We start from the raw sequence: 14160 nt of genomic DNA, 5'->3' as shown, positions 1-14160 counted from the left end.
AAATAAAAAACCAAATATCAGCTTTAGGCCATGTTTTATGCTTAATCAAGTCATAGTAAATTTAAGCAGAGATAAAAACTGTAAAAAACACCTTTTAAAGTATGTAAATGACATAACTGTAGTAAAACGGTGTGTAAACACTCTAAAGTAAATTTAAACTTGTTGAATACAAACCAAATGTCTGCTTTAGGTCTATGTTTGCTTTAATTTCATTTTATATTAGTTTATGGCTTAAGTAAAAAATACAGCTATTGTAAGACGGTATAAACTCTACCGAAATTTATTGTAAATAAACCATCAGCTTTAGGTAGCAGCTATAGGTTCACGATTGATGTAATATCAAACTAAAACAACGCATATATAAGGTAAAAAACTAAAAAAACCATTTAAGTCTAAAAGGAAATGAAGGACATTATGCATTCTAATATAAATTTGCTGATAATTTCTGAAAACCAACCAAATATCGGCTTTAGGCCCATGTTTGCTGTCCTTAATAACCTCAGGTGCCATCCAGTAAGGAGTCCCGATGGTGGCGGAACCGCTCAGAACAAATGGCGATTCTTTAAGCTGGACTGAAATTACAAATGACTGATGTTATATATGATGTCAAATTTCTACGGATGGTTGTAATAAGATATTTATAAAACATTTTGTATAGTTTTTTTTTGGACAATTTATGTAAACTTTTTCAAATTGTTTGTAATCGTCAGTTTTTAAACTTATTTCATTAACAGTTGAAAAAATACACTTATAAGTAGACTAGTGGTGATCTTATATAGTCCACGGGTCGGCAAACTGCGGCTCATGGGCCGCATTAACTTTTTTAAACTAGTTTAACATTTTAATATTCTAAAAAACAAAAATTAAATTTTAGTCTTATCTTAAAAGGATAATCTATCGCCTAAATTATTTTAGTTCAAAAAATTTTATTTTTAAATATGTTTTTTAAAGCACATAAAAAATGTTACTTTTTTGATCTGTCGACCCCTGTTATATACAACGGCAACATGATTTGATGTGAACTTACCACTGCTGAAGGGAGATTGAGTTTGCATTGTGTTCGTTTGTATGAGCTTGGCGCATCCGAAATCAATAAGTTTAACTGTACCGTTTGGTAGTAGCATTACGTTGTTGCTTTTGATGTCTCTGCAAGTAAAACTGGTGTTGATTTTATTTGAAGCAAACAAGTATATGGTAGGTTTAGTAGTGTTAAGTGTGTTTTGTATATAGTTTCTCGCGACTATTCCTGCCTGATGAGTCCTAATAAGGACGAAACCGGTCGTAGGATTGTCTCGGATGCTGTTGTTGTTGATCTTGCGGTAAAGTTCATTGTTTATTATTGTATATAGTAAGTAATGATAACGAAGTAAATCGATTTTTCTGTACCATCTGGTAATAACATAACATTGATGCTTTTTATTTCTCTGCAAGTTAGAATTGTTTTAGTTAGGATAAACAGTAATCACAAACAATATAATATAATTTGTGTATCTATAACTTGTGGGAATGTCAAATCGTGATGACAGAATAGGGAATTAATTACCTGTATTGTTATGTCTTATATAAATAATTCATTTTAAAATGACTTTGCAACTTAAGAAACACTGAATTTATTATCATTGATGTTTACCCCTATGAAATCTTCATGCTTTCCCTTGGTATGATTTAATATGAACTAAAAGTTTTATAGTTCATTTTAGTATCACCATATTACATTTAATATATATGAGCTGAAAAAAAAAGCTTAAGCATCAATCCGACCTGCCAAGCAAAAACGTCTGTCCCACAATAATATTTTGGCTTAAATAAAACCTAGTACAAAAATATCAAAATTATTTTTTTATAGCAAATACTAAACAATGTGTTCATAATTTTTTTGTCAGTACTCAGTGGTACTCATTTTATTAAAACTTTATAATAAATAGTTCTTATTTAATTTTTCAAATCTGTGCAGCCCACAAAATACTTTTTGTGGTGAACCTGCCATCCTTAAAATATGCCCACCATAATCTAAATTTTACAAGCTAATATTGGCTAAAAGATATGATATAGCCCTCTTCAATTGCTACAATTAACTTTTGTATTATATTAAATTTGTTAAATCTATTTCGATTTATGTAGGTTGACTATAAAATGTCCTATAAATATACCTATATACATAAATATAAATAACCAATATTTTTAGTTTAAGGGGTGTTATCATACTTTATACTAAAGTTTATTGAAGTTTTTGTGGTAAGGTTGAAAACAAAGTATTGAGGATTTAACTTTATAATATAACTAAGAATTTTTTGATTTAACAGTAAATGTTTTTACAAATGATATAAACACACAGTACAAAGAAATTTTCCAATTTTTTCATTAAATAATGTTATGTTACACTTAAATTTTTTTGTACATAAACTTCTAAAAACTTCATTCTGAGTTTAATAAAATTTATCACTGTCAATGTAATTTTTATCTCACGTTCGTAATGAATAGTCTTTATTTTATGTAAATAGTCAAGTCTTTACTTGTTTATTATTTAATTAAATTTTACACTTTATTTGTTAACCACTTGATATAAAAAACTTTGAATTGTGCATTTATTCTTACAAAGTCAAATGAACAAACTTTTGTTTGTTTATTGTTTTGAAGTTCAACATAAATAGTTATTTTGTTGACTTTAAGAAACTTATTCTGAAAACTACAAGTATAATGTAGTATAAAACTAAACAGGTTTACTTTATAGTTTAAATTTTCTAGTTTAAAAACATTTTTATTTAATATGTATACTACGCATGTTTATCTAAATACTTTTATTATAACTATACACTTTTTAACAAAAAGTAACGTACTACAAATTTATTAATCGTTTGCTAGAAGTAGTTGCACTTCTTTATATATATATATATATATATCTTTAGTGTGCAGTTAAAAAGTAGAACTTGTAAACTGTGACCAAATTTTAGTAAAAACTTATTAAATTAGATTTAAGGCCATAGGGGGGGTCCAACATTTTTTTTTACAAAAATTGAATTTGGCTTTTATATGAAAGCTTTAAGTTCAAACTACAAGCCAGTTTTTATAGAATTCAAAAATATTATTTAAATTTTGAGATATTTAATTTTTTGTAAAATTTTTCTAGTATAAACGTATGGACCGCAAATTTTTGGGGTCAATTTTATCGTAAGTTTTAAAATTCACTAAAAATCTATCTTCTCCTTCATTTTTCATGCAATCTTCTTCAAATTTTCAGGAAACGTTCCTTACAATAAAAGAAAAAAACATTACTTTAGAATTTTAATAATTAAAAAAAATAAAAATTTTGTCACAAAAATTAAAAAAAAAAGTGTTTTTTTTTTCATAAAAAATATATTTTTACATAAAATTTTTTAAATTCCAAAGTAACGTTTTTTTTTGTTATTGTATAAAGATTAGACTGTGAAAGTTTGAAGAAGATTGCTTGAAAAATGTAGGAGGAGATAGATTTTAAATGAAATAGTTTTTTTTTGCTGTTTTAGTTTTCCCTTCCCATAGGGAACCTATTATGCGGCCCGACTTTGACTGGTCATATCTCAAAAAATAATTTGAATTTTTTAAAACAATAAAAAGCATCTCAAAGCTTAGAAAAAACTCTATAAAATAAGATCAACTTGTAAAAAACATGGTTTACCCCCCCCCCCCCCCCCCCCCCCCTATAGCCTTAACTAACAACTTTCAAAAGTAAAAACTTTTTTTTTGTAGAAATACTTATCTCATTAAACATTTGTTTAAGTTAGACTCTACTTAACGAAAACAAAAGTTACATTATTTTAATTTCCATAATAACGAGGCTTAAATATTTATGAGTAGAAATTCCAATTAAATAACAAAACTTGAAAAACTACATGAATACCATATCCTAACTTATGAAAATACCAACAAGAGTTAAATGTTTAATTAAATTCTCTTTACTCAGCTAAAGGTTTGATCACTGTGTATTGTCTGTTCAATTAAATGTTTTGTAACTAAACTTAAAACTTTAATATTTTTATTCTATCACAAAAAAACACTAACCGATGAATGACTTTTTTTGAGTGTATATACTTCACACCATTAAGTATTTGTTTTGAATAATTTTTAAACACTTTCTCAGGCAAGGGTCCATAGTTTTCAAGTATTTTGTATATGGAACCACCTGATAGAAACTCCATGTATATTTTCACCACATTCTTGACAAGATGAGTTTCAAAGAAGCTAAAAGCATAAGGAAAACGTTAAAAAAATGTTAAAAAAAGTAAATTCCTCTAGAGTTGGTTATAAATAGAATGATGTGTTTAACAAGCAACTTACTTTGAATTTATTTGTTTCAATTTGGCTAATTATTTAAAAAAGTAATACTAAAATTTATACTTAATTTAAAAGGCTTTGCTTTTTAAGAAAACGCTAAGGTTTAAGTGTTTTTTTTTTAAATTTAAATATTATAAAACAAGTCATGCTTAACAACATTTTAATTTACATTCATCGGTTCTTAATCTTTTTAATGTTTTACCTTTTTTTGGAAGGTTATTACTAAATTTACGCCCAATATACAAAAAAGTGTTTAATTTTGAGGAAAAACACTAGATTGTTTATCTTTAAGCTTATTAAATATAAAAAATTGTAAAATTTAAACAGTTTATTTAACTTAAATAAACAGTTAAATACAAACTTGTAAATTAAAAAGACAACTAATAAACAAAAATTTACATGAACTGTAATCAAGAACATAAGCAAAGTAATTCACCCCCAGGGGTAAATTTACCCCAGATTAAGAATCGCTGCTTTAAACTATCACAGTTTTTACTCCAGTAATGTAATTACAGATTAAACGGTAAAAAATGTAGAAGTTTTAGGCAAAAATATTAACATTTCTTTATCTCTTAATGCTTAAAATATGAAAAGTTTACCATTGTACATAATGAAGTCATACTTTATTATTTAAACAATTAAGTCCATAGGTGGTCTGTAATTTCTTTTTACAAACAATAACATTAAGACTTAATTTCTTACTTAAAAGTTAAGAGTATATAAGGTACTTTTTATAGGTAAAAACAAAAAAAGTTTAAAATCCAGTTAAAAAAAAACAATACAACCGCATAAAACAAAAAAATTTCAAGACCAATTTTCTTGGAATCATGAAACTTTCTTCTTTTTCATTTTTAAAGCAGTTTACTTCAAACTTTCAGGAAATGTTCTTTTTAGTAATACAAACAACTTGTACAAAGTGGATTTAAAAAAAAAATATTTTTTATGAGAAAAAAAATAATAATATTCAAAAACTTTTTTTTAGAAGTTTTATAAAAACTATCAAAGACTAGACTGAGAAAGTTTATAAAAATTGCTCAAAAACTGAAGGATGAGATAGATTTTTAGTGTAAAAGTATATCTTCCCCTTTTTAACTTACGCCTCCCACCATAATAACCTACTGAATTCTCTATCTTTGAAAAGTTACTTTGAATATTTCTAAAGAACAAAAAACAAATAACAGTTAGTTTTCTTTGTAAAAAAAAGACTGAAATTTTAAAATAACTTATTTAAACCCCCTTTGGCTTAAATAATTATGATATTTATTTGCCCACAAGGTATTTATCTTAAAACTTCATTATTTGTTAGTAATTTTATAAAATATTGTATTTAATTACCTGACAACATTAGGGTGTTTCATGTTTTTCAGTATGTTGACTTCCCTCTGCAGTCTCTTGTATTCGTACATTGCTTTCTTCCTGTCAACTAGTGTGAGTTCTACTTCTTTCACTGCAATCAGTTTGCCATCACTTGTCATTCCTTGCCACACCTTTAAGTAGTAACACTTGAATAGTTTTTTTCTACTTATTACCGCTTATTAAATGCATACTGCTTTGAGGTATGTGGGTATATATGCAACTGTTGGATTACAGCTTGAGCATATTAAGTTTCACTCTATAACACTGTTAGTAAAAAACATGTACTTTCTAGTGATGAAATATATGTATAAGATATTTTTACAATACTTGAATCTTAATAAAGGCATCATAATTTTTGCGTTGATAAATACCTGAAGCTTTATACAAAAATTTGAGTTGTTCCTAAAAAATTTACCTTTCCAAAGCCTCCTTGTCCAATCAATGGTCCTTTCTTCAAGTTTAAATAAAGTGAAAGATCTTCATTAGGTGTGGTTTCTTCTTTGTCTGTACAACATAAAGAAATGATACATTACAACTTATTTTAAAATTTTTATAACAATTTGGGTGTAAAATACTTTGTTTTAATTTAGTTTAGTGATAAAAAGTTTTACTCAGATATTTTTTGTGCAAATACAAAAATACAAGCTTTCTTAAATAATACAACACTAAAATAAAACTTTTAAACTAAGTCTAAAAGGTAAGAAATTTAAGTTGTCAACTTATTATCCAACAAAGCATATCATACTTTTATTAATGAGAACAAAATTAAACCTTCATCACTAGACGACCAGACATTAGATTCCTTGGCATGTCCTGGAGATTTCTTAATTTCATCAACATTATCATTTGTAATGGGTTTCGATGAAATTTTTGCATCTTTTTGACTTAATTCAGCAGTTTTTTGAGGAATTTCTCTTAGAGGTGTTTCAATTTTATCATCATTTGTATTTGTTTTTGATGGAACTTTCTGACTTAATTTATCAGGAGTATTTTGGTTTTTTACATTTCTGTTTTTCTCTTTATTTGGCTTGCTAAAGTTTTTTAGTTGAGTTTTTTTGCTGCTTTTATTATTTTCAATGCTTAATTGGCTAGCTTCAGGACCTGAAACAAATTCCTCAGACTCAATTGCATCGTTACTTTCTTTAGGTACTCCCTCTGATTTATATGTGGACTGTTTTTCAGGTTGTTCTTTCTCATCATTTTCAGGTACATTGTTTTCATTTTTATCTGCAGACTTCAAAGCAGATTCTACATTTTCTACTGTGTCTTCACTATCAGGGACTTCTCCGGAACTGCTGTAGGACCAACTAATCTTTTCAGAGTTTTCGTCGTCAAAAACTGCATCATCAACTTCCGACTTTTTGTAGTCATCAACTAAAACATCCACTTCATCAAAAAACGGAAACAGCTGACAAAGTTTTAAATTTTCCTCATCAGAACTCAGCTTCTTTTTGCCAACATTTCTAACTTTCCTTGGAGTTTTGGGCTTGATTTTTTTCACCCCTGTTGGTGGTCTAGCTCTTACCACAGGGCTTGCATACATTGACTTATCCTTTGACTCATACGGAAAAGCCTCTATCAAATTGAGTTTGGAAGACCCTGGCCTGCTGTCAATTGCGTAACCGCACTCCACTTTAGATTTATCTTCATGCTCTTCTGGTTTTTTGTCTTTAGAAGGGTCTTCATGTGAGGCTTTGTTAGTCGATTTTTCAATTTTCTGGCTTGGATTTCCTATTTTCACACTGCCAAGCTTCCTATCGTAAGCATCTGATACAGAAATGGTTTTTTGCTTCGTCTTGGTTTTTTGATTATTTCCTATGTTTGGCAGGGAAGTCTGTCGTTTCACTGATTTCTTTTGAGTTTTAACCTTTGAAGGACTTTTGTTTATCACGCTACTACTGTTGAAACTAGTCACTACAAATGGTGTTTCCTTTTTAAGTGACTGTTTGCGAATATTTTTACTGATTCTTGGTTTGTCTTGTATGACTTTGTCGTTCACCAAGCTAAATGTGATGTCCAGAGCATTTTCCAAATACTTTTTTGAAGCATTCTTTTTGTTGCTTTTGATCATTTTGTTTTGTCAGTCACTTACGTTAAACCATTAGTATTGTTAAAAACAACCTGAAATTTATAATTTGAAAAAAAAGTATTGTTAAACAAGGTGAAATATATATTTTGTTTCTATTAAATTGAGTAACTAGTATTAAAGGAAGTAATACTTACAAAAAATTATAGAATTAAAATAAAATTAAAAAGCAGAGAACAAAAATGTTCTGTACAATTAAAAACAAAGCAAAATTTCTAAACAATTATTTAAAAGTTGAATTTTCATGCAGCACATTTGTAGTATACTAAATTGATATAAAATAGTAAAAAAACGCCTTAATCAACTACAAACAAATCTACACAGCAGGTTTAGCTGAAATTCAACAATGTTTTTTTAAGAATAAAATAACTAAAAGTTAAAATACAATAACAAAACACATAATTACTACAATGTTTAAGAGCAGAAATCAGACAAATTTGCAGCAAAAAAAAAGCTAAGTACAAACTCTCATGATTATAACATTTTTAACAGTAGGTTTGTAATAGTAATAAATTAACAGAGAAATAGTTGAGTTATAAACAGTTTTAAATTTAAGTTCTAAAAATAAATCGTTTTTCATTTACTTATCAGTATAAAATGCTTTATTTTTTAATCAAATTTAAAGCATTTTGTACTGATAAGTAAATGAAAAACGATTTATGTAGCTTGTACAAAATTAAAAAGAGTATTTTTTAATCAAATTTACTCTTTTTAAGTTTGTAGTAATATTTAACATAATTCATTAAGAACATATTATCAAGGCCATAAGGGTTCGTAATTTAAATGTTAAATTTTGGTAAAATTATTTTGACCCCACTATAGCCTTAGTAGAATGTTATATAAACATACTCAAAAGTTTTACCCACTTTGATGCTAAATATTAATTGGTTTTTAAAGAGATAAATAAAGTATTGTTATAAAAACCAAAAACAGATAAGAAACATTTAAATAAATTTTATCAATATTCTAGTTGTTGACATTATGTTAAATTAACTTAATAAACAAAATTCGTTTTCAAATAACTTTTAAGTTCATTTAAAATTTATTTATGGTTTTACCTATCAACCATAACAACATACTTTAAATTATTCACACAGCAGAATTAATTTAATGTAATGACTAGCTAAAATTAAAACTTTTTTTTTGAGTTTTAACTTAATTTAAATTAAAAAACAAACAAAAGCAAATATAAAAACTCATTTTGACAAATATTTTGTCTAAAGTAAAAACATAATAACAAAGAGTATTATAAACTATTCATCTGACCTTTATTGACATTAAAATTTTAATTTGTATATTGTACTATCAAAAATCGATTTGATTATACAAATTAAGATATAAGATTTTAAAAACTTCTAAAAATTTATTGTAGTTAATCAAGTTTTAGAATTTTGTCTGGGTGGGAGTCAAATATGCACGAAATGACACTTTTACATTTTAGCGCAGGTTGATTTTTTTTTAAAATTTATTTAAATTTTTTGTTAACTTAATTTTTTTATGTTTACCATAACTGTTACCCCTAACCCTTACTTATTTTTCTTTGTTTTTTTTAAATAAAGTATATTATCATTATTTTATTTTTCTATTAACTTTTAATACTTAATATTTGTTTTTTATTTTTACTATTGCTGTTACTTGTAACCATTACACTTGGTTGATAACCATTTTTTTTCTTATTCTTTTTACTATTTTATATTTTTACTCTCTGCAAAAATGACCATGTGTGCAAAAGTGACCCAACATACAAAAGTGTCTTTGTGCATATTTGACCTGTTCCCATTTCGTCTATACCCTCATAACCAAAAAGTTTATACCTTTACTTTCAGCTCTCTTATTTGTTTCAATCTTTCAACCAACTGTTTTCTTTTCAGCCTCAGTGAAGCCAGAACCTCATCTTTGTCAAAATCATCTGAGTCACTACCTTCTTCTGCATACTTGATGATTGTTTCTATGCAGACTTCATTAGTGTTCTCACTTATAACTGAACGTGTATCGTTTGGTTGTTTTGGTTCAGTTGACCTTTTGCTCTGACTATCAGGTTGTAACGTTTTAGAATCATCTTTTAAATTTTCATCCTGACTGTTACCTGAACTTGACTTGGCAACACTGTTGGTTGATTTTTTATTTTGAGTTGACTTAGGAGTGCTACTAAAATTAGACTCAACATTAGACTTTAAATTATTGGTTTTAGTAGGTTTGCTGCAGCCAGGAATATCAGGTTCTGTACTTTTAGAAAGAGTTTTTTCAGGCTTGCTATTTTTAGATGTAAGATTCTCTGTACCAGTACCTAGATTTTGTCTTACATTTTTGGTCACAAGCTCTTTGGTTAATTTTTTGTTGCTTTTTTTGTTTTGCTCTTCTTTAAAACCAGCTTCTGAGTTTTCTGAATCATTTGATAAGTCAGACATTGAGTCAAGTTCAGAAATGTCAAATAGGCGTTTGCTGATGACCTTTTTAACCTCTTTATTTGTAGACTTTTTGTTGCTTTCAGTTTTATACATATCATCTTTATTTTCATTAGTAAGCTCCTTGATAATTTGAAAACTATTTCTATCATTTTTTACTGAATTTTTATTTTGATGACATGTTTTACGCCTGTTTTCACATTTTTCTTCATCTGAAAAAGTAAGGGTTTCATTTCTTTCACATTCTTGATCAAATACAGTTTGAACTGACTGAGTTGTTTTAGAAGTTTTCTCCAGCTCTGATGAGGAATCTGCTTTTTCTTTAATTGAATCTCTCAGATCATTTATGGTTATTGGAGAGCAAACTACTTCTTGAGGTTGTGCATCTTGTTGAATTAATGAAGTGTTAGTTTGAGTTTCAATAGAGTTAGTTGGACAGGTATTAAGTTCTTGTTGGTTGGTAGTATGTGTTGTGGAATATATTTTAGTTGAACTGGTGTGTTTATTATCATAAGTAGCTTGGTGGCTGGCTGCTTGGTTAGACACTGACTTATTTAAATTTAACCTAGTTGAATTATTGTCAAAAATTTTGTTATTTTGATAAGCAGATTCATTCTTCCTACCAAAACCACCCAAAACATTTTCTCCATCTACATATTTTCTAGCATTTTCCAGCTTTCTTTTTAGTCTCCACTGGAACAAAATGTCATCGTTGCTTTTCATATTGCCACCCAACTTTACACTATCTGGTGCTGGTGGTTCTTTGTAAAAACTGTTGTAAGAGCTCACTGGTGTAACTTTTGCTGAACGTAGTGAGTCAGACAAAGAACTTGAGACTTGCTCACACTCATTTAAAAGACTGTTGACCTTTGAGTCAAACATCCGTTGGTTCAGGTCTATTTTTTCAAAGGGCTTGGCTGGTGATTTTTTGACTGGGTCCTTTTTTTCTTCACCCAGGGAAGGTTTTAGTGGTCTGGAAGGTTTCAGCTGAACTTTCTTAGATTTTTGTTGTGATGGTTGGTTTAATACATTTCTTTTAGATTTTTGTTGTGAAGTCTGTGGTGGTCTTGGGTTTCCATTTCTGAATCTTTCCAAGAGTTTTGTGGTCTTTGATTTGTCTGACTTGTTCATTTTAGCTAAAATGTCTAAAAAGACACTTGGATGAGTTTACTTTTAAAAACTTATATCTTATTTTAAAACCAAAACAATTTATCTATCAACAAACTATTATTACTTTAACTAGAAAAAATTATCAAGTAACTTTGAAAATTAATTATAATTGTTAATTTATTATTTGTACATACCTAAAAATCAGCTAGTTTTAATTGATTAGTGTTAAAACATTCTACACAAAAATTAATATTTCACAGCTTATAATTTTTGTGGCAGTAATCACTTAGTTGGGATGTTCAGTGTAATTAAAACTGTAACTATTAAAAGCAAAATACCAGCCTTTGTAACCAATAACTAGCCAGAGCTACATCAAACACTTAAATTAGTCTGAGTTTATGAAAAAAAAATTTTAAAAAGTGGTACTAGTAATAAAGTTGTTGAGGCAATTGTGATTTAATAAGACTATCAAAATGAGGTGCAAGTAAAAAGTACAAATCATAAATTTACTATAAATCTATTTTAATTTTAACTTTTAGTTTTTTCAAAGCTTAAAGTTAGTTCATTACTATAGATAATTTCCGTAATACAATAGTTAAAAACAATCTAATAGCTTACAATCACTTTAGTTTTAATTTTTTATACATAACTTTAATTTTACTATCTTAGAAATTAAAAAATCATTTTCTGAAATCTTAAAAAAATTTTCCTGAAAAATTGAGTCTTTAGTAAGTCAAAAATAAGATAGACTTTATTTATTATAGTTTTACTTTCTGGGAAAACTGATTAAAAAATAAAAGATCTCCATTCTTGTATTATAATTTTTTTTTTAAATGGAATTTCTATATTTTTAAAAACTGGTTAATAGTTTATACTTATATTAATTCATATACAACCTAATATTAATTTATTTTTAGAAGTTTTGTAAAAATTTACTTACTTCCCTAAGGCCTTAATCAAACTATAATATATTGAAATCAGTAAGAAAATTATATAGCTGGTTTATTCATAAAATTTCAGCTTAAGATAAATATTTAACTTTCAAGTCTAAAGATTTTAGAAAAAAATCCAATTCAGCCTGAGTTTTGAGTAAAAAAACTTTTAATGAACAGGAGTCAGCTTTTTAGAAAACTTTAAACTATCTCAATGTGTAGCACACATGTTTTATTTTTAGCTGAGGAGTTGCTAAATCATTTCTTTGGGTTTGAGCTATAGAATTTTCCCTCACTTAAAAGTTTTTGATTCCAATATTTTAGCCTTGTAGATATAAACCAAAATGACATGCCATGATTTTTTTTTGAAAACATAGTTGTTTAAATTCATTTATTTTTAGATTATTAAATGTTTTAATCATTTAAAGATAAAATTATAGTACATAGATGTAGTTTGCTTTTGTATAGAAGTTGTTGTTTAAATAGAATGAATAAATACCATAGTATTTATTTATTCTTTCTGTAAACTGTAGTGCAAAAACTTTAGTACCAGGACAAGAGGTTAAAAGGTATCTGTGGTGTGCAACTTGATAACCAGAAGGTTCTTTGTGCACTAGGTCCTAGGACTAAATATTTTGAGCATTTGATTTATACTAATTTTGTTTTATGCAGAAAGTTTAAAGTTTATATATTTTGTTTTTTTAATACAAATTACAACAATCATAACCATTTATCTATTTATACAAAACTAAATAATATTTTCACTAATTGAAGTAAAAATAACAATATGAAAGACCAAAAACTAAGCTAAACTACATCAAACTAGCTTGAGCTTAATGAGAAAAATTAAAACACAAAAGACAAAAGCTGAACAAACAACTGTTATTTACGTATATTATGTTTAAATACTTGAAAATATCATAATAAAAAAATAAAACCAAATACTTTTGAATAAAAAAAAAGATTATAATGTCATAAATTCTAGCAAGAGTTTGAAAAAAACCGTTTGTCCTAGCTTGATTATTATACTTAAAAGAAAACTAAGTTAGTCTGAGTTTTTCAAAGAAGCTTACATGCAAGAGTGAGATTTTCTTAAAACTTAAACTAGTCTGAGTCACTTAGTGTGTGGCAAACATGAATAAACAGTTTATCTAATAACAGTTTTTGATTTTATAAATAGTAGGTTACTTTGATAGACAAAACTATACCAGTGCTAATTCTTTTTTTTTTTTTAATTATAAAATCTACATCCACAACATGTTTATATGCTATGAAACCATATCCATAAGCCTTTAAGAAGTTTCATCCATTAAAACAGATAAAAATACAAAGTGTTTCTATTATAATTAATGTTTCTGCAGACAACTATTTCAATTAGAACACTGAAACTTGAAACTTAGCTATTTGTAATTTGCAGTTGAAAGCTTTGTTTATTTAGATATTTCAAGCTTCTGTAGTGATATAGCGAATAAATAGTGTTAAGCTAATTTGTTAATTTAAACATCTTAGTTTTGCCTCTAAAAAAGTGTAAACTTTTTTAATCAAAAAGTACAGCATAACTTGGCAAGGATACAAGGCAAGGATAACTTGGCAAGGAAAGTTAACTTTTTTCGCTCAAAATCCAACAAAGTATAAAAGCTAATAAAATTTTTAGAATTGACATATTGGAGTTATTGAATTACTTAAGAATATGTAAGACCTGTTGAGTATTTTGTAAATAACCAAACATAAAAAGTAGTAAATATTGGAATCAGGAAGTTTTAAGTGTGACTAATCATTATTGATAACACTAAATTCAAAAACTAGCTTTCATTAAATTTTTTTACACAGCACCTTAAAAAAATAATTATTAGATTATATTAGAAAAATAAGTCAAGAATATTAAGAATTGATTTGATAAGAAAAAAAAGTATTTACAAAAAAGTAAATGCATGCTTAAAAAAATGTGTTTGACAATAAT

This window comes from Thalia democratica, chromosome 2 (genome assembly GCF_965202585.1).
Source record: "Thalia democratica chromosome 2, ktThaDemo2.hap1.1, whole genome shotgun sequence".
Taxonomy (NCBI): Eukaryota; Metazoa; Chordata; class Thaliacea; order Salpida; family Salpidae; genus Thalia; species Thalia democratica.
Note: the sequence above shows the minus strand (reverse complement) of the source record.